At 34.4% G+C, this 19,044-nt stretch overlaps 1 protein-coding gene across 1 annotated transcript in view; it reads left to right on the plus strand.

Moving 5' to 3' along the window:
- Positions 1–6,296: 6,296 nt before the first annotated feature.
- The window catches only part of LOC308611240 (spermatogenesis-associated protein 31A6-like), a gene marked incomplete at its 3' end in the record, with an annotated part of 28,298 nt that continues 15,550 nt past the window's right edge, over positions 6,297–19,044 (plus strand). The window contains exons 1-3 of the mRNA XM_081260104.1: positions 6,297–6,439; positions 7,952–8,040; positions 11,648–11,920. The remainder of the gene's footprint in view (positions 6,440–7,951; positions 8,041–11,647; positions 11,921–19,044) is intronic.

Below are 19,044 nucleotides of genomic sequence, written 5' to 3' on the forward strand. Positions count from 1 at the left end.
ATTCTATCAAATGTCTATGAATTTGATAAAGTCCTCGGTATTAACACAAAATCAGAAAGATTCATAAAAATAAAAATAAGTTCTTGGAGAAATTTATAAATTTCTACCTGCATTCAAATTGGAGTAAGTTGGCAAGAAATTTATAAGGGGAAAATACTATAAGGAGCACTCCCATTCAGAAACTCAAAATGGTTGCACATGTTTATCTTGTAAGAGGTCTGTGATGAAACAGCAGGATGAAGGCTATATGTCCAAACTTAAATGCAATCTTTTAAATCACCTTTCATGTCAGGCCATGTAAGAACTGGGCAATTCAAGAAGTAAATTAGAACAATTCTTACTTTCAATAATTTCTTAGGTCAACACTTAGAACAATGAAAAACTTATCTTTAACTCCAAGAAATCTGGACAGTTATTAAAGCAAATGTGTTGTCCTACTGGCCTACACCTGGTTATAAACAGCAGTACGACTTCAGAAAACCTTGGACACTGAGTGAACCTTCTAAATATAGCTTTTTCTTTCTATAAAGGTGTTTTACAAGAATGCTATTTTTTGTGAAAATGTGGCCTTTATAAAGGGTACACTAAGGTCTGTGACTTTTAGACCTGGAAAAGATTTGAAATATTTTCTTAACCTGGGAATCCACATTTTAGAGGCATAGAAAGAGAAACCCAATGAAATTAAATATTTTGCCCACCATCAAATGGCAAACAAGTAATAACGACAGCACTCAAGCCTCTGTCTTCTAAATCCATCAAATGCAGCATAAATAGATTGCAATAACTGCTTATTTTCATTGTCCTCAACACTACATTTCTTCTGTGCCTTATCCCTCTTCTTTTAAGAGGGATGACAACATTATCTGCAAACTTTATAACTATTTTTTTTTAATTTTGCTGTTTTGTAACTCATTTTTGAAAAATTCTGTTTCTATGTTGAAAATGTGTAAGGACATTTACCTTCTTTCTTGAAACACCTTTGCCTGCATTTATCACATTTTATTGTTGAACTATTGTGTAGCAATAAGTACAAAAGGGCGTCTAGTAGAGGAGATAATGTCGGAGGCAACAAGGTGTATGTATGGGGGGGTCGGGGTTAGAGTTGACATACCTTAAGGGAGATGAGGAGAGAGGGAAGAGAATAGAAATTTTATTTATTTGAAAAAATATGATGGCAAGTTAGACAATGTTTGGCTAAACTTAATACAATATAGCTTTCCTTAACTTAAATTCCGGGTTAACTTCCACTGTTTACATTGCCACAGACTAGGGAATAAACAAAGCCAAAAGATTTTTGGTACCACCATTTTGTGTTAATTTCATAAAGATTTCTACAAGACTTTTTAAAAATAAATTGAAAAACGAAAGTCTTGTCTTTAGCTTATTTTCCCTGCATGCTTGCACTTTAATAAGTTGATAAATGACATTTAAACTCAATAGTTATGATTAATTCTGTCCCACAATTTTTAAAAGCACTGGGGATTGTGTGCGCGTGCATGCACGCACCTTTACAACCAGTAAAATAAAGTTCTTGATCAAAAAATTATTATCACTTAGACTATTGAATAAAATCAGATATGATAGAGGGGCCAGCTGTTGGTAGGTTTAAAAGTCACCCTAGGTGATTAATTCATGCAGCAGTGTTGCACGTCTCTCTTTAGATGAAGCACTTAGAAGTATAACCAAGCATGGCTCTAATTTCATATCTGAGACCTGTTTTATTTAGAGTTCTTTGGCAAGTGCTTGCTCGATGTGTTTTTATAGTCTTTGGTTGTGCTATAAAAATGTCAAAATTATGAATTAACAGATATGCAAAAGTGAAATCCTAGAAGATAGGATAAACATGAAGTCCTCTAATTATCACTCAAATAAGTTTGGTTGACACAGAACTGGGAATCAGATAAAGACATTAATAATTCATAATGCTGAAGTTAAAATCTTCTTGTTACAGTACAAAAGAAATCCTAATTTGTACCACAAGGTAACGAATTCAGTACTTTTCATTTGTTAAATATTTGCTTATTACCCTGCACCATGCATATAACACTATTTCCAAATTTGGAGGGCAAACAGGAAAAACAAACACTCTCTACCCTCAAGTTGTTTATACTGCAGTCAGTGAAATTTCTCTACTTTGAGGTCTTTTAATTCCTCAGTTCATTGTAACATCTTCTTCAGATGAATTGTTTTTTGTTAAAACCAATGTTTAGCACTTTAGTTTCTTCAATGTTCCTGATAGTGAAATAGTCATTATGCTAATTTCCAATATTAATTATAGAGTTGATAGGAGAAATGCTCAAGATTGATAGTAAAGTGATTTCGATAATCTACAAAATGTCTTGAGGTTTCCCAGATAACAACTTGTCTCCCAGACAAAAATGCACTTATTATTTATATTCCAAGCTTATAAAAATTTTTGTACTTTAATCATATAGAGATTTTACAACATCTTTTCATTCTCATTTTAAGATATTTTGTTCAATAGATTATCTCATTTTGAAACTATTGATTTATATATACATACTATGTAAATATTATATATTTCTCAATGACTAGATTAGTGCTTTCTTAACTACTTAATTTTGTTTAATTCATATTGTTCTTCAGCATTTCTTTTACTCAGTGGAGCCTATCCTACTGACTTCAAAAAGCCTGAAAAATCTGAAAATCCCATTTGAAGTAACTGTATGGAAAATCGTTAAAATAACATATAATAATGGTAGAGAAGAAGAGTATTTAACATTGTGCTGAGATCATTCCATTCATAAAGAGATTAATCAATAATTCTAACATTCAGACATATAATAAAAATGAAAAATAATCATAATACTGAGCAATGACATTTTCAATAAAGGGAGGTATTAAATATTGTATAGGAAACGAGTATGTGCAAAGCAGATAAGTTGGCAATGATTATACATATATTTAAAATATGTTGAAGCAGTCATAGACAGTTTTTCTTTTTGGCTGAAAAGAGGCATATTGCAGTGTTTAAGCACTACTTCAACTGGAATAGATATTTAGACACTATACAGAAAACACATGATTGCAGAAGAGCAGATATTAGCAGGTGTGTGAACGTGTATGTCTTTAATTAATGCATTTTCATTCATTCAAAAAGAAGAATGCCAAATTTACTTTAAAGGTGGCATTGTGATATGTTAAAGTTCCATTCTTAGACTTTTGCTGCTGTTGCTGTTCCTTTAGTATTCACCAACGAGTACCGTCCTGTCATTTATCCAAGTTAGAAATCTAGGAGCAATCCTAGGATTCTCATTATAGGGTCCACTACCTTCATGTTCCCCACTCAATAAGTAACAAATTCTTGGCTCTCCTATATAGGAAAGCTCTCTCCAATGTACGCCTGCTCTGTAACTCTCTGGGTCCAGCATCTCTGCCTCAGCCTCCCATTCAAGTCACTTCTAGTTCATTCTGTGCAGGGCCATTTTTAAACCTTCCTCAGTCCTAGGCAATTGCCCTTTTAGAAGCTTTACCCTAAATGTTATCAAATGCATTAATATGTGCCCAAGTCACATATCCAATATAATTTATAGATAACTATATGAAAGCTGAGTAACACTGCTGTTGTAGTAATATTAGTTGAAAATATTAATTACACAAGTTTTGATCTCAATTTTGCAGATTTTTTTTCATATTCTGGAGCCATTTTTTTCAGGTGTCAAACAATTTTCTAAGTCCTTCTCAAACTCCTAGTCCCTAGTGAGTGTGCTTTTACTGTCACAGGGTTGAACAGCTCAGACAGCAAGATGTCTGAAGATGAAGACCATCACATGGTTGAGTAAATAAGATACGTGGAAGATGGAATGCAAAGTGTTTGTAGAAAAAATATACAAATCAAGGAAGAAATTGCAGTGTCAATTAATATGATGTATATCAGATGATAGTATTAAAAAGCCAGGTTAAAATAAAATAACTTAATAATGTACATATTTGTCAGATTGTTCACTAGTGATATACTGCTCAGTGTAGGGTGAGAACCACAGATATTATCTTCTGGAAAAAAACCCTTTAAGCCCTAACAGATTCAGTTTATAAATTTCCTCTCTAATAAATGAGGAATAAAATAATTTACAATAAATTAGTTATTTCCTCTTCTGAAGGTACTAATAACACAAATTCAGTCAGAAGATGGATCAAGTTTTTCATACATTTCTCTCATTTCACATTTTTTAAATAAATGAGACTATATTTTGTCTAATGACTACCAGAACAACTATCTGGAAACTGTGCCTTCATTATATGTGAGACAGTATTTTAGGAGATATAGATGTATATTTAGATGGAGATATAAATACATAGCACATATACACAATATTTAATAAGACACAGGAAATGTGGGATAGCTCCAGACTGCTACACCCTATGTTCTGAGCTGCTCCGAAATGCAGTTCCTTTTTTTTTTTTTTCTTAACATCTTTATTGGAGTATAATTGCTTTACAATAGTGTGTTAGTTTCTGCTTTATAACAAAGTGAATCAGTTATACATATACACATGTTCCCATATCACTTCCCTCTTGCGTCTCCCTCCCTCCCACCCTCCCTATCCCACCCCTCTAGGTGGTCACAAAGCACCCAGCTGATCTCCCTGTGCTATGTGGCTGCTTCCCACTAGCTATCTGTTCTAATGGGAGTTCTCTGGGCACAAAGAGCAGTATTTTCTGTAATGAGATTAGAAGAAAGGATTTGCTAATAATTGCTTCTATAGCAACTAAAAATCTTGGAATCCCACCTTTCAGCATTTTGAAAATCTTAAAGGGGATGTTGTCAGTAACAGAAAAATTGAAGACTGATAATGTATTTAAATTAATCATTCTTTAAATTCATCTGCCCATTCGCCTTTTAAATTGATTCATGCTTCTCAGAAAATAAAATATGCTAATCCGTATATCATTTTTCCACTGCGTAGAGCAACTATATCTAAAAACAAAAATACTATTTTACTTTCCTTTACTATATTCCTCACAACTTGTGGTGTACTTTCATATCTTCTTTTCATTCTGCTAGTGAGATATATATACATATATGTATATATACACATAATATTTAGATTTTAGATATTTGCATTATGCAGGGCAATCCATAAGATGGATAGATGCTTAATATTAATACCATTGAATACAATTTTCATAATTTTATACTTTAATTATTTTTGAAAGGGTAAAGCAAGGGTAAAGCAAATTCGAAATGAAAAAAGGTGACCAAGCTGGCATTTTTCATTTCAGACTTTATATTTGGACTACTCAGTGGGACAGATTATAATAACAAAATTTTGCTTTTGCAGGGAGGTCAATCTTTGCTTCTGCATTGCCTCATCTCTTTTAATCCCATCCAGTTTATTTTTCATCTCAGAAACTATATTTTTCATCTCTAGGAACTCAATTTGGGTTATTTTTATATCCTCTATATGTCTATTTAACCTTTTTGAACCTATGAAAATTAGTTATAATAACTGTTTGAATGTCTTTGTTTACTGATTGTACCATTTTTCAGTGTCTTTTCATTAATTAATTTTTCTCCTTGTTATGGGTTATATTTTCCTTTGTCTTTGCATCCCTGGTAATTCTAGATTGCATGTCAGATATTGTGAATTTTACTTTACTGGTTGCAGGGCGTTTTTGTATTTTTTAAAATATTTGTAACTTTGCTCAAAGAGGTAGTTAAGAAATAGTTTGATCATTTTGAGGCTTCCTTGTAAGCCTTATTAGATTGCAACTGAAACAATTTAGTCTAGGGCTAATTTGGTCCCACTACTAAGGCTATACCCATTGAATACTCTGTGTATTGAATACTCTAGTTGACGCTGCATGTATTAAATTATATCAAAACATATTTGTATAATCTTAAAGCAATAAATGCAACACATACAAATATTAAAAAAAAATTTTAATTAACTTTTATTAAATAAAACAAAAATGTTTTCTTCTAGTAACTGTAGTATTTTAACATATTTAAATACTGTATCCCTATGAAATTCATTTTGTTAATAAATATGAAAAGAGAATCCACCTTTATTTTTTACAGGTGACCAGGGACTTGTTCAAACACCAACATTTAACTGTATTACACAAAACATTATGCCACTGGTTTTTATGGGTTATCATTATAATTAACAGCTTTATACAACCGTTGTCTTGTGCTGTTTGTTGTTCAATGTCTAAAATTATTGTTTAATATATATATATATTTTACTTTTAGCAGTTTAAGCCAGGAGAGTAAATCCAGTTCCTATTACTCCATCCTGTCCAGAAGCACAGGTCTTAAGTGAAATTAAATACCAAAGAAACAGTTCCAAATTTTACAACGGATCTATCACTGGTTGTTAGCATATCTTCCCACACCCAAGACACCAAGATAACTTCTACTCACTGTTAAAGCTTTATGATGAGCAAAACTTCCACCACTGTGCTTCCTTAACATGTGAGTATATTTTTAATTTACTGGTTATATATATTCTCTAATTATCCATTATTTTGTCCTTCTTTTTGATTAGATATTGATATCCACATGTTCTTTTCTAATAGCTCACAGAAATTTCTCTCATTAACAACACCAATAGAAATCACAATAAAAATCGCCTTGGGGGACCAAATTTATATCACATTACCAAGTTTTTAATTTGCTCCCATAAAACTTCTGCAAAATACAACCACTATCATCAGTATCATTAGAACAAAAACAAGGCATTCTAATCTCAAAAGCAAAATATTTTATTTAACTTAATAAATTTCACATTATAAAAATTTTCTCATAGCAGCATCCTTAATTCCTCAGTATTCACTAATATTGGGGGATTTTTCTTTCAGTTATTTGAGACTAAGGATGATTTTATTCATCTCTACAGCCTGGTACATATATGTACAATGTTTGTCAAAAGGTGGATATTCAAAAAAATTCTTGACTAAATTATGGTAATTCATGTGATCAGTTCTGCAGTTCTTAAAACTTTAAATTACTTGTTAATTCTAAGAGAAAGTCAGATAATTTTTAGAAGGATTTCCAAACCATGCTAAAGTGTCAGCCTTCATTTCCTTGTCTGAGAGAAACAGGATAGAAATAGATGGTTTTAAAGTTCTCCAAGCTTCTGTGTCCTTTATACATCCACAATTTTAATCCTTATCATTTTCAAGATTTGCTAAATTATTTGAGGTGATCCATTCTCTTATTAAAGTTACATATTTTATGGCACATACTGAGCATATTAACAAATAACTTACTGATAAATGACAATGCCCATAACACCAGGTTAATCTGATTTCCATGAAATGAGCTGTAACTTCAAGAATATTAATTCATCTAATAAGGGTGATGATTTACATAATGTTGCCTAAAATATTTCTCTTGATTATTTAAGAGAGTTTTCCTAGGGGTAAATAGCTGGGAAGTCAATAGAAAAAAAATACAACCATGATTAATTTAATTCCAGTCTAAAGGACTCCATATATAATGTATTTGAGAAAACCAAGTCACTATTATAGATTCAGATAAATGGCTGTATATATGAGATATTTTTAATGTAACCCAAATTATAAGAAATAGTTTTTTGGTATAGAAGCAACCACTCTTTTACCTAAAGGAAAATATAAAATCTGAGTTCATTGTAAATTTGCCTCATTGCCCTCTGTTAGTTTGTGCCTGCCCCATCCTTAGGGGCCCAGTTAAGGACTATTGTATCATCCATACATCAGAAGAGAATGTCTGTGTTCTATGTTGATAGTCAGTCTAAACAAATATGTATACAGTTGAGATCAGAGATATAAAATGTCAGTTCCAAATCCACCCATGATGGCACATATACCAGACAGATGACAAAGGTTATAAAGGCCTGTGAAATACTTGAATCATATTTTGCAACCCTTGAAAGAATTCAAGTCGGAGATTAGCAGAAACCAGGCTCAGTTCTGTCCATAATCCCCTTTATCTGTCTTCTAGCCAACAAAATGAAAACCTGAAGCCAAGCTGACAAATAGAGTGTGAAGGGCCTTCTACTGCATTTAAGAAAAAACTGACACTTGCTATAGGTAAAAATTATCTTTTCTATTACTATTATTGTTGATGTTGTTGTTATTCATAGAAATAATGAAAAAAAACCTAAATAACATTATTCTGCTGGATTCTTTACTATATGTAACACAATAAATTAACTCGCTTCATATTACACTGGGCATATAACATGAAAACATGTGCAGAGAACAGAAATCAGTATCTGTAAAGACAAATTCCCCTGTGATAGAGAAATCTATTATTTTAAGTCCAGACAATTAGATCTATTAAGGTGTAAGAGTGTTTCAGTACAGTCCTGCTAAAAGTAAAGCTTAGAAGTAAATCGAAAAAAAAACCGGAAAACTGATGCCAGTTAGATACAAAATATAAGATTATGCTATGTATATGGGACAGGATAGAACTCTGAATGAGGTCACATGTAGGGAAAGCAATATTAGTGACAAATCAACTAATGTCCTTATTGAGCATAGACATTCCAAGAAGGGTGAAGAGTACTGTATATTAGATGTAACACTCATAATATTCAAGTTAGTTGTAAAAGAAACAAGGTAAATGCTTTCAGTCAATACGATAGGCTGAACTGATATTGAGAATCCTTTCTTCCAATCTGAACACACAGTTTGTTATACTTGTGTTTTCTTTTATATGTTGCTTTTACATGTAGGAACACATAAAAAGCAAATGAACAAGCTTACAAAAAAGGGGGAGGATCCCCAGTCTCAGGATTTAAGGGGAAAAAACAAATTCAACATTAGAATAGTGAGGAGGAGTTGAAACCAAGAAATTCAAGGGGGCCCTGGAAATAATAAGCCTTGTTTTTGAGGGCTGGCTTTAAATATTCGTTGTCTTATCAGAAAACAGGTAGATGCCGTTGTCTTATCAGAAAACAGGTAGATGCTGGAAAACAATAGAATAATATCTTCAAAGTACTGAAGACATATAGCTGTCCAAATTAAAATTCTACACCTCTACACCTCATTTTAAAAAACTACTCAAGAACAAGAAGTAAAGAAATTTTCATTCATAGACAAAGAGGAATTACCACCCACAAACTGTAACAACAACAACAAAAAATGATTAAAGCAGTAGCAGCAGCTATTGGAATTGTCTGAAGGCATTAAAAAATATTCTGATGCCTAAAGCCAATACTTTGAGATTTTTTTTTTTTAACCAAAGTGATCTAGGCGGTGTTTCAATAATGGGAGCTTTAAAAAGTTCTCACATAATTCTCATGTGTTTTAGGCAAGATTGGAGACCATTGTACAAAGAATGTCCTTCAGTAAGAAAGAAAATAAGCATAAAAAGAAGTAGGAAGGTGCACTGAACAGTGACCAGCAAAGAAATTTGTAATGTTGGAATGAATCTGAATAACGGTTGAGTGTAAAAAATAATAGCCAATGGGGGTATATACAAAGTCAAACTAAAACACTAGATAATATACTGAAATACTGGAGATCAGATTTAAAATTTGAGGGGTCCATGAACCGCTTAGGAGGAAGATGAGATAATTAGTTTTAGACTTTTTAAAGTTAGAAATATATGTCAAATTTTTCAGAAAACACTAAAAATGAATACTTCATATATGATTCATAAAAAGGTAGACCATAAAAAGAGAATGAAAAATGTGTTTAAACGAAGTTAGTACCGGGAGGGATAAAACATGGAAAAATAAAGGAGAAATAGATCAATAATCACAATACATTTGATCACAGAGACAATAAAAATAAATTCAAAAATTCCAGTTTTTGCTGCTTACAAAAGACATATATAAACTATTTTTAAGATGCAATGCAATACTTCACTCGAAATAATTAATTATATACATGATAAATGATTTTCAAGATTACATGTTTGGCATGATGACATGTATACAAATTTTTAAAACTCAAAGCAATCATGTATTTTTCATGGATTCATTTGCATATAGTAAAAACTTCAAGCATGGATTCAAAGTATTTATATTAAATTCATGATACCAGTTACCTAAGAAAAGGAAAAATGGGACTGAAATGAGAATAGAGAGGAGAGAAAAGAAATGTGTGTGTATCTGTGTGTTTGTGTGTGTGCGTGTGTGTGAACACATGTACAACAGTCAAATATGTGCTTCTTTCACAGCATGATTCACTGTATTCCATCACAATATTAATAAGATTTCATACGATATGGGCATCTCTGCAGAAATTAAAATTGTCACATGCTTATGTGTATTGGGCAATGAGCTCACCTTACTATTTCCATCCATTCTTCAATTAAAATCTAGAAATGTGAATGGGCTGTTAGAATTTAGTTAGTGAGCCAATTATCTTTACGGAACATGCTAGTTATGCATAGCTTTTCCTTGGCTTAATTATGTTTTAAAATAGCAGGCATTCATTTTACATCTTTAATTGATGGCTATCACACACAATTAGTTTGAAATTTCTTATCAATATGCTTGAAATATATTTGGTTGAATCATTGGAGTAATCTTTCTTGAACTTACCCAAAAGTATGTGTTTAGCCTTCCTAAACACAGTGGCACATTTCCAAATACAAAGTAGTTGCATTAGAATTATTCCTAATATGAAGACATTCAATATTTGTGGAAACAAATTTTCTCTTGAAAACTTAGCTTCCAGATGGAAGAAAAATAGGGGTAGAAATGTATTTAAAGGCAAATTTGAAGATGAGAAATCAACATTCACATTCCATAGTGAAAGAAAAAGGGTTAGTAATTACAGAGAGAAAGGCAAATACAGTGCAAAAATTATTGGAACATATTTTGCTGAATTACAAACAAACTTACATGGTAAGTTGTAGCTTCCATTATTGCACCAATTTGTAGCATATTTTAATATTTTCATTTTGAAATGAAAATTTTAAAAAGTCATCTATTGTTTTTTTAGAAAATCTCTAGAGTGGTTGAAGTGAAATAACTTTCAGAAAATGTGTTAAAATGGGGCTACAAAAGACTTAGGAGGACATAAGCTTGGTTCTTATTATTGACAGTTTGCAAATCAGCCATGGGGATACACATTATTTGCAATTTAAAATGAATGACGATTCTATATACATATAGATGCATCTTATCATATTGATTATAAACCAAGTAAAATCTCATGAAATCTAAGTATGTTTGAAAAACTTAAACCTATTTTTATGTTTTTCCAAACACTAGAAAATGAAAGCAATTTCTGTTGTTTATCATTTTCTTTTGGACTCTCTTGGCTTCCTGAAAATGATTATGTCAAGATATTGGAGAAATATTCATAGGAAGCAACAGAGGCCATGAGAATAGAGACCTACACTGCTTCCTCATTAGAAAAAATAAAATAAAAATTCCTGTCTATCCATTTCAAATTACACTCAGGGATGCTTATAATATAGAATTTGAAAGTTGAATACATGCTAGTTGTCAAGTAGTCAGCCCCGTTGATTACTCATGCATTCCCTCCTAAGTATGTTGTTCTTAGAATTCAGAGGGGTCCTTTAATCACACCCCCCATCTTGACCACTCACATCTCCAGATTTTCCTACTTCACGGCATATTGGTGTTTAACTTATTAAACAAATATTTGTTGAACAATTACTATGCATGCTAAGCAATGGGGATCAAAGATGAATGAATATTCATTTGTCTTTAAGGAGACACAGTCTACTGGAGAGAGGCAGAACTGTGAACAGATGACTGCATAAAGAGGCAAAGTCAAGTCTTATTTATTCAGAGGAAGAAGTCCCCATGATCAAGCAACAAGTAAAATCATTTCATTGTGCAAGACATGGATTTGTGATTGAAAATGCACAAGCATATTTATCTTATTATCCATCATAGATGATCACCTATTATAATCAGTGAGATTTCTTAATGGCACAGCATCTAGAGGAGGACGTCATGCATGAACCTGTCATATTCAGAAAGTAAGGAAGTGGCACAGTGGGAACAATTGAGGAAAGTAAATAAACATGACAGTAGATTTAAAATCTACTTTAACTGTTCTTACTATTATTAATCTATTTGGGCAAGTAGTAGTTTTCATTGATGTTAGCATTTTTTCATCCACGACTTGAAATCAGACATTAAATATTAATATTATAAAAAATGTTACTAATTGAATTCATTCACAAATTTATAAAAAGAGATCAGCACCAGAGACCTATTTATTGGAAACAAAGTAGGTAGAACAATTAAACTCACTTATAGTTCCTTCTCAACCAAAGTGGACAGAAGTTTTATATGTAGAGGTCAATCCTGGGCCAGAGGCTATTTAGTATTTTCATCAAGTCTAGGATGATAGAAAAGCATGTGGATTTAGTAATTTACAGTTCTCTTTAGTTGATAAGACTGATGAATACTTTGTCAAGATCAAAATTCAACATGACCATAATATGACCTTGACAAATTGGAGAAGTGGTTTAAAACAATGCAATTTAATAAGTCTAAGGGTCAGATATGGGCTTTAAAGGGATTGGGAAGGAAATGGAATTTATAATAATGTAGGTGATACCATGCCAGTGAGAATGCATTTGTGTGTGTAATATAATATGTAACAAATAATATTGAGTATGACTTGAGTCAAGAATATAGCAATAGCTTTTTTTTTTCTCTCTCTCACCATGGCATAGTGCTTACTCACTCACAAATATTTCTAACACATTTCATCAAAATTTCATCATTTAATCCTGTATCCCTGCTGATAAAATTAAAAGTAATTCTAAGATATATAAATGAAGAGAAGGGTATAAAGGTACAAATAAGTGGGTGAATATTATGAAATTACTTTGTATTGTGCTTTACAAATACGATTTATGCATTTATCTTGTTTCTAACACATTCATTCATTCATTCATTCATCAATCATTACATATTTATAGAACTTCTACTATGTCCCAGGCACTGCATTAGGTGCTGGTAATACAAGGTGTGGAAAAGCAAGCATTGTCCATATTTCTTAGAGCCTGCAGTCTAAAGAATAATTACTAATTGTAGTAAATATAGACAGGGTACTATGAGCCATGGAACAGGGAGCCTTTCTCACCTGGAAGGATGAGGAAAGGCATCCCTTGTGAAATGTCTTCTTAACTGATGTATGACGTAGGTAGCCTAAGGGGACAAGGGAGTAAAGGAGTAAGTATTTCTTGCAAAGGGGAAAGCAAGTATTAAGAATTTGAGCTTCAAAAAAGGAATGCTTGGGCCTCCCTGGTGGCGCAGTGGTTGAGAGTCCGCCTGCCGATGCAGGGGATACGGGTTCGTGCCCCGGTCTGGGAGGATCCCATATGCCGCGGAGCGGCTGGGCCCGTGAGCCGTGGCCGCTGGGCCTGCGCGTCCGGAGCCTGTGCTCCGCAACGGGAGAGGCCACAACAGTGAGAGGCCCGCATACCACAAAAAAAAGAAAAAAAAAAAAAAAAAGGAATGCTTCACGTTGATATTACAGTCTCAACAAATACAATTAAATTTCTGGTTGTTAATACATTGCATAAAAGTGGAGGAGTGGATTTCTGCCAAAATTAGGGCATATAGTTAGGATTAGAAATGTGCTCTGTGATATCAGTGACTTTAACATTGCAGTGAGACTGGGAGAAAAAAACGTACAAAGAGGCTATCCTCTGGACCCAATGGCACTGATGTACATCAAGGCTTTTGCTGAAGTAGAAAACCTGCTATTGATATTGAGATGCTCTTGAATGAAACAATGACTTCAAATAAGAGCTCCAAACTGAAACTCAGAAAGACCACCAATCTGACATGACTTAAATTTGAACTGCTTCTCAGATAGGCGATTTATACTTTGGGGTAAATGGAAACTGGGCTTGGTTTCACTAATGATATCAATGACATTTTGCTATTAAATTTGGTTTAATATTTTCATTTTACAAATCCCTAACTTCAAAAACTCTCTAAGGGAAAGTAAGGGGAAAAGGATAGGACTAACTTGTTTAGTTACATTACCTTGAATTTTAAATTTAAATTGAGCTGCGCTATCTCCACCAATGCTTGACTAGAAGCCTGCACAGTGAGTAGTTGTAATGGAGGAGATTGGCTCATTTTAATGGCCACATCTGATGGATCTCAAAGAAATTCAGGTAAAACAACTCTCTGCATAGTTCATAGTCAATTATTTATACTTACAGAAAAATGCCAAAGCCTAGAAAACTTTAAATGGTGGATAATCAGCAACATTCACATTTTTCCTTGAGTTTTCAGGCTTGTACAAACACATTTAGGCTTTGAAAGACACGTTTTGGAACTTTACTGGAGGTATTCTAAGAAATATCTTCATGTTAAAACAATCTCCAAATATTTTAGGAATAACTAGTATCTCTCCGTAAATAATTCATGCCTTAATTAATTATTATCATTGTTAGAAATTAATACTGAAGTATTTCAGAAAAAGATGACATATTAAGAATGTGACACTGCTTCCATGTCGTATAAGAGCATGAGGATATCTCTTATGAAACTTACTGCATTTTGCTACAACATTTTTGTCTATCTTCTCTTCCAGATTACAAGCTTCTTAAAAAATAGACTGTGCACAGATCTAACTTTCTGGCCTATATTTGCAGCACTGGAGACTACTATGGAAATATTAATTCAAAGGATATTTTAGAAAACATTATAGACAGAACTCTACCATAAAAGAGCATATATAAATATAGCATATTTTCTGATGTTATTGAATCATCTTAAGTATTGGTTAATGCAAATTTCAATCTCTAAGGCACTTCTACAACATACCTGAAAAATGATCGTCATCTTGTACTTGAGTGTCCTCACTGAGAAAGAAATTGCAACTCAAAATAAGTTTATTTCATTTTTAGGAAGCTCTAATTGTTAGAAAACTCACTCTTAAAATAAGTTAAAATCTCTATTCCTCAACTTCTATGCATTTTCTTGGTTTTTAAATTAGGGGCAACTTGATCTTTTTTTGATTTTACAGCTCTAACATAGCTAAAGCTGGCGTTCAGGTCCTTTGCCCACTTACCTACTCTTCATAATTATTTTTATTAAAAGAAATATATTGTGGTATAATATAAAAATATACTAACTTGAATGTACACTTTAATGAATTTTGACAAATGTAAATATTTTGTAACTCTGTTTCCATCAAGGTAGACAATTTTCCTATTACCCCCCTTTGCAGTTTTCCCTTTCCTCTTTGCAGTCACTCTCTACTCCATCTTTGATACAGGCAACTGCTGATATGTTTTCTGTCACCATAGATTCATTTTTCCTTTTCTAGAAAGTCATATAAACAGAAACATAAAGTACATACTCTTGTGTGTCTAGCTTTTTTCTCAGCATAGCGTTTCTGAGATTCATCCTTGTTGCATTCCTCATAATTCTATCCTTCTACTGCTGTATGATATGACATTGTATGGATATACCAAACTGGTTCACCCATATAAATCTTGTTGGAGATTTTCTGATGATGGCCATTCTGACCGGTGTGAGGTGATACCTCAATGTAGTTTTGATTTGCATTTCTCTAATGATTAGTGATGTTGAGCATCCTTTCATGTGTTTGTTGGCAGTCTGTATATCTTCTTTGGAGAAATGTCTATTTAGGTCTTTTGTCCATTTTTAGATTGGGTTGTTTGTTTCTTTGATATTGAGCTGCATGAGCTGCTTCTAAATTTGGGAGATAAACCCTTTGTCAGTTGCTTCATTTGCAAATATTTTCTCCCATTCTGAGGGTTGTCTTTTCGTCTTGTTTATGGTTTCCTTTGCTGTGCAAAAGTTTTTAAGTTTCATGAGATCCCATTTGTTTATTTTTGTTTTCATTTCCATTTCTCTAGGAGGTGGGTCCAAAAGGATCTTTCTGTGATTTATGTCATAGAGTGTTCTGCCTATGTTTTCTCTAGGAGTTTGATAGTGTCTGGCTTTACATTTAGGACTTTAATCTATTTAGAGTTTATTTTTGTGTATGGTGTCAGGGAGTGTTCTAATTTCATACTTTTACATGTACCTGTCCAGTTTTCCCAGCACCACTTATTGAAGAGGCTGTCTTTTCTCCACTGTATATTCTTGCCTCCTTTATCAAAGATAAGGTGACCATATGTGTGTGGGGTTATCTCTGGGCTTTCTATCCTGTTCCATTGATCTATATTTCTGTTTTTGTGCCAGTACCATATAGATGCTGGAGAGGGTGTGGAGAAAAGGGAACCCTATTGCACTGTTGGTGGGAATGTAAATTGATACAGCCACCATGGAGAACTGTATGGAGGTTCCTTGAAAAACTAAAAATAGAACTACCATACGACCCCACAATCCCAGTACTGGGCCTATACCCTGAGAAAACCATAATTCAAAGAGTCATGTACCAAAATGTTCACTGCAGCTCTATTTACAATAGCCAGGACATGGAAGCAACATAAGTGTCCATCATCGGATGAATGGATAAAGAAGATTTGGCACATATATACAATGGAATATTACTCAGCCATAAAGAGAAACGAAATTGATGTATTTGTAGTGAGGTGGATGGACCTAGAGTCTGTCATACAGAGTGAAGTAAGTCAGAAAGAGAAAAACAAATACCGTATGCTAACACATATATATGGAATCTAAGAAGAAAAAAAAAAGGTCATGAAGAACCTAGGGGTAAGACGGGAATAAAGACACAGACCTACTAGAGAATGGACTTGAGGATATGGGGAGGGGGAAGGGGAAGCTGCGACAAACTGAGAGAGTGGCATGGACATATATACACTACCAAACGTAAAATAGATAGCTAGTGGGAAGCAGCCGCATAGCACAGGGAAATCAGCTCGGTGCTTTGTGACCACCTAGAGGGGTGGGATAGGGAGGGTGGGAGGGAGGGAGATGCAAGAGGGAAGAGATATGGGAACATATGTATATGTATAACTGATTCACTTTGTTATAAAGCAGAAACTAACACACCATTGTAAAGCAATTATACTCCAATAAAGATGTTTAAAAAAAAATCTTGGATATTTTGGTCATATCCAGTTTTACCTATTATGAATAATGGTGTTACACATTTTTGTGAACAAATTTGTGTGACATAAGACTTCATATCTCTTGGATAAGTATGAACTATTAGGTAATTGCTTGGTCATATGTAAATGTATATTTAACTTTAAAGCTTTCATGCTACAAGCCCATTAACAATGTATTCATGTTTCTCTAGGTCCACACCAAAACTTGACATTAACAGTTTTTTAAATTTTAGACATTATAGTGGTATGTAGTGGTATCTCATTATAATTATAATTTATACGTCTTTGATGGAGCAATCTCTAAATATATATAAATTATATATACTTAATATATATGTTGTATACAATATATGTAAATATTTTAATTAATTTTTATTGGAGTATAGTTGATTTACAATGTTGTGTTAGTTTCTGCTGTACAGCAAAGTGAGTCTGTTATACTATACATATATCCACTCTTTTTTAGTTTCTGTTCCCATATAGGTCATTACAGAGTACTGAATAGAGTTCCCTGTGCTATACAGTAGGTTCTTATTAGTTATCTATTTTATATGTAATAGTGTGTATACATATAAAAAATATAATTAGGCACTTAAAAATAAAAGGAAGACATGCAAATAGCCAATAGACATATATTCATAGATACATATACTTTACATTTATATATATAACATATCCATAAATATATTTTTGCCATTTTCTCCCATTGGATTGTCTTTTTATTTTTGAAGTGTAAAAATTCTTTAATCTGTATGTAAGTTCTTTGCCAGATATTGATATTGCAAACATTTTCCAAGTTTGATCTTTCCTGTTGATTTTCTTAATTTTGATTTTTATTCAGCAGAAATTTCCCTTTCCTCTGTGGTTGTCACTGCCTTGTCAGGGTTGGGTTCTGACCCCTAGTCGTTGGAGTAGAGGCCGTCAGATCTGTTTCTTAGCTGTGTTTCTGATCTGCGGTGTGAGGTCGGGAGGACTGGAGCACTCCCACTGGGATAGAAGCCATTGAGTATTCCTCCTCTGGAGGTGTTCACCTGTGGGTGTGCTCTGTTTTGTCTCCTTTCGCCCATTGTGTGGGCTTACAAAGTACACGGCTGTTGGTACTGCTCTCAGTCCCACCTTAACCATGGTTATGCCGGCAACTGGCCCTGGTGACTCAGGCATCATTTTCACCAGGCCACTGGCCCAGATCCACTGAGGTCAGGTCCCAGGACTGCAGTAGTTATGTACCTGGACCCACTATGTGAGATATGGAGGCAGCTCAGACTCTGGCCTGGCCAAACCCCAGCATGTATGTGCCCACAAAACCCACAGCTGCTAAAGCCAGACCTGTCTCAGCTGCAGGAGCACTTGTCCATTGGGATGTTCCCAAGTGCTGAATTTAGGAAGCCATCAGAGGAAGTGTAATGCCATGATTTGCACAGCCATGAGGAGAGATTTCAGCTCTTCTTCCTTAGTTGCATGTTCCCTGGAACTCAGCTGTGGTTTCAGCCCCATCTCTGCATGTGGGCCACCCACTGGCGTCTGCTCCCAAGGGTGCTGGAGCACACGAGCTTGTCAGGCAGGAGGATGTAGAAGCGGCAATCAGGGCAGGCAGGCTGCCCAGGTGAGAGGGTGCTGGGTGGCTATGGGATGTACGAGCCTGTCAGGCAGGAGGGAGTCAAGGTGGCAAGCTGGGCAAATGGGCCACCCAAGCAGGAGAGTGCTGAGGTGATGATGGCTGGGGGCATGTGAGCCACTCTGGCAGGAGCCCTTCCTAGTGCCTGTGGAGGCAGGGGCCGGTGTGTGAGGAGAGAGGCTGCAATGGGGGCCCCGCCCTTTGTGCATCACTCAGCAGTGGCACTTTGCTTCTATGCTGGTCTGGGCTTCCTCCAGGAGCATTCCTTGTTGTGGAGCTCCTCACTCCTATCCCCTTGAGCTGTCTCCTCACAGCCAACATCATTCCCCTTCCTGGGTCTGCTCTTCAAACCCCACATTCCAACACTCAGCCCCCGTGTGCACCAGTGGTCACCAGTGGCTGGGGCATGCAGAGCTGTGGCCAGACCATCTGTGTAGGCCTCACTCTCTCCTGCCTGCCACAGACT

Source organism: Mesoplodon bidens, assembly GCF_964165515.1.
Source record: "Mesoplodon bidens genome assembly, contig: HAP1_SCAFFOLD_313, whole genome shotgun sequence".
Taxonomy (NCBI): Eukaryota; Metazoa; Chordata; class Mammalia; order Artiodactyla; family Ziphiidae; genus Mesoplodon; species Mesoplodon bidens.